General features: G+C 39.5%; 1 long non-coding RNA gene across 1 annotated transcript; it reads right to left on the reverse strand.

Annotated features, from left to right (window-relative positions):
• Positions 1-1,001: 1,001 nt before the first annotated feature.
• Positions 1,002-1,757, reverse strand: LOC123107747 (uncharacterized). The gene is made up of 3 exons (XR_006451743.1): positions 1,565-1,757; positions 1,340-1,393; positions 1,002-1,167 (listed from the first exon to the last, which is right to left on the reverse strand). It is a non-coding gene; the product is annotated as an uncharacterized lncRNA (long non-coding RNA).
• Positions 1,758-3,523: the final 1,766 nt, after the last annotated feature.

Raw genomic sequence — 3,523 nt, forward strand, 5'->3', positions numbered from 1 at the left:
TTAGAGCACGGTGGTGGTTTTATTTTATAGAAATTATTGATCTCTCATGCTTCACTTATATTATTTTGAGAGTCTTTTAGAACAACATGGTAATTTTCTTTGGCTATAAAACTAGTCCTAATATGATGGGCATCCAAGATGGGTATAATAAAAAAATTCATATAAAGTGCGTTGAGTACTATGAGAAGTTTGATACTTGATGATTGTTTTGAGACATGAGGATGGTGATATTAGAGTCATGCTAGTTGAGTAGTTGGGAATTTGAGAAATACTTGTGTTGAGGTTTGCAAGTCTCGTAGCATGCACATATGGTAACCGTTGTGTAACAAATTTGAAACATGAGGTATTTCTTTGATTGGATTCCTTATGAGTGGCGGTCGGGATGAGCGATGGTCTTTTCCTACCAATCTATCCCCCTAGGAGCATGCACATAGTGCTTGGTTTTGATGACTTGTAGATTTTTGCAATAAGTATGTGAGTTCTTTATGACTAATGTTAACACTACTAGGAAAATGATTTTTAACGACGGGGTATGTGGTTGTTAAAAGTTAGAATGTGGTCGTTGAAAGTCATTAACGACCACAAAATTGTGGTCGTAATAGGCTCCGTCGTTAAAAGTATAACGACCATATACTTTTTCCCATTGTTATTTTGTAACAACAAGAGAGTGTGTCGTCGTTAATTTTGAGAGAATAACGACCATAGTTTGTGTATTAGCGACCACTTTTCTCATTGCTAAAATTGTTTTGATTGATGCTAAATGTTACTCCCTCTGTCCCAAAATGTAAGACGTTTTTTTACCACTTTAGCTTTTCTCTCAACTTTTAAAGATTAGCGACCACACCAATTAGGTAATTAAAGAATCTGAACAACCAAAGTATTGTAGCCCTGATTTTATTGATCAAAACCATATATATTGAACATGATCCTCACATACATTTCTGGAGATAAAATACCATTCAGAAATTATGAACCCCAAAACTCTCTAGACAACCATTGTAGTTGTTCATCTCTAACAAGAAATCATGCAACAACTAGAAAAGAGATTTTCTTTTCATAATCTTCGGCCATGACACACCATCATCAGTCCTTGTACTTAAGTGCATATCATTCTTCACCAATTACTATAGCACCTCTTGATGCTTGTATTACGGTGGACCATCAGTTCTACAAAAACATAATTGATTTGTAAGTCAGATATATTTACCTCTTAGGGATTCTTCCAAATTAAATCAAAAGAGGAAATTGTACACAAAAGTGTGTTAGTTATAAGTAGTATATATTATGTACACCTAATATATTTTCAGAGATTGATGCTCAATAATCAAGCGATGCTTACATCGACCCATCTCCAGAAATTGGAGTCAATAGGCCATCCATGGAAGAGGTCATTCTGCAATCATCAGACACATTAAATATTCTTTTTAGTTGAGAAGACAAGACACAATTTTCAATCGTGTACACGATAAGAAGAACTTAGGTAGCCAAACCCACGGTCCTTCCTTCAAGATCTTTCAAGTAGAGAGAATGTAAATATGTGTTGATCACAAGTGTAGGCACTTACCTGGATCATGTGCAACACCCATCTCCAAGAATCCCTTGAGAAGACTGGTATCATCTATCACCTGTACGACCCTGCATCCATGTTTGCATCTACACTTTCAAAATGAAAAAATGCAAACAAAAATGGTGCAGTGAAGAATACAATTAGTTAATCACATGTTGCACGGCTGCTTGTGGACGTCCCAGCAATGCTCACGCCTAGATCTGTTCTGTTCATGGCATGACAAAGACGACCATTCAAATTCAGAATCTGCTATAACATGTTGTACTGTGCATCATCATCGACATCATGCTTACCTGTGCATCTCGCCGCCATTTTTCCTAGAGGTGACGTTGACATCGGCGCAGGCCCTTTGGTCGTGTAAAGCGCGGCTACGAGATCTCCAAACTGTGCCTCCTCATGGTGTCCGCGGCCGCCACCACCGAGATAGCATCGCGTGGCCCGCTCCCATGAGGAACGCTGGGGAGGATGTCCACGGGAACTGGAATCTGGCCGACATCCCCTGCAGCCCGCCCGAAATCCGGCGCTGCACGCAAGATCTGGAGGGAGGTGGGAGAGCGGAAAGGAGAGGAGGACGAGGCGGCGGCTGGAAGAAAGAGAGGCGGCAGGGAGAGCTCTCGAGGGAAATCAGCGCATGCGAAGGGTATCTAGATTTGATTGGTAATTATCTTCCTCTTTTATCGTTTGTTTTATCAGATAAGGACATAAATTACTCTAAGCATAACAAAACTAACGACGGGCAGACCTACTCTTGTTAGGGAGGTTTCGTAGAGTTAGTTTGGAGGAATTCCTAGTTTGGACGTGGGACTAGCACACCGTACTAATAACAACCGAGGATTGTTAGCTGTTGGTCGTTATTGGCCTAATATCTACTAGTGTAAGTCAATCGATTATACGCACTCTCACCCTTCCACCGTTCCTAGCCTCTGTAGTACCGCATAACTTTCGCCGGTACCATAAACCCACCATTTACCTTCCTCAAAAAACCACCATACCTACATATTATGGCATTTTCATAGCCATTCTGAGATATATTGCCATGCAACTTTCCACCGTTTTGTTTATTATGACACGCTTCATCATTGTCATATTGCTTTGCACGATCATGTAGTTGACATCGTATTTGTGGCAAAGCCACCATTCATAATTTTTTCATACATGTCACTCCTGATTCATTGCACATTCCAGTACACCGCCGGAGGCATTCATATAGAGTCATATTTTGTTCTAAGTATCGAGTTGTAATTCTTGAGTTGTAAGTAAATAAAAGTGTGATGATCATCATTATTAGAGCATTGTCCCATGTGAAGAAAAAAAGATTAAGGCCAAAGAAAAAAGATAAGGCCCAAAAAAAGAGAGAGAAAAGAGAAGGGACAATGCTATTATCCTTTTTCCACAGTTGTGCTTCAAAGTAGCACCATGATCTTCATGATAGAGAGTCTCTTATTTTGTCACTTTCATATACTAGTTGGAATTTTTGTTATATAACTTGGCTTGTATATTTCAACAATGGGCTTCCTCAAAATGCCCTAGGTCTTCATGAGCAAGCAAGTTGGATGCACACTCACTTAGTTTCTTTTGTTGAGCTTTCATACATTTATAGCTCTAATGCATCCGTTGCATGGCAATCCCTACTCACTCACATTGATATCTATTGATGGGCATCTCCATAGCTCATTAATACGCCTAGTTGATGTGAGACCATCTCCCTCCTTTTTGTCTTCTCCACAACCACCATTCTATTCCACCTATAAGTGCTATGTCCATGGCTCACGCTCATGTATTGCCTGAATGTTGAAAAAGTTTGAAAATACTAAAGTATGAAACAATTGCTTGGCTTGTCATCGGGGTTGTGCATGATTTGAATATTTTGTGTAACGAAGATGGAGCATAGCCAAACTATATGATTTTGTAGGGATGAACTTTCTTTGGCCATGTTATTTTGAGAAGACATGATTA

The sequence above is a fragment of the Triticum aestivum genome, chromosome 5A (genome assembly GCF_018294505.1).
Source record: "Triticum aestivum cultivar Chinese Spring chromosome 5A, IWGSC CS RefSeq v2.1, whole genome shotgun sequence".
Lineage (NCBI taxonomy): Eukaryota > Viridiplantae > Streptophyta > Magnoliopsida > Poales > Poaceae > Triticum > Triticum aestivum.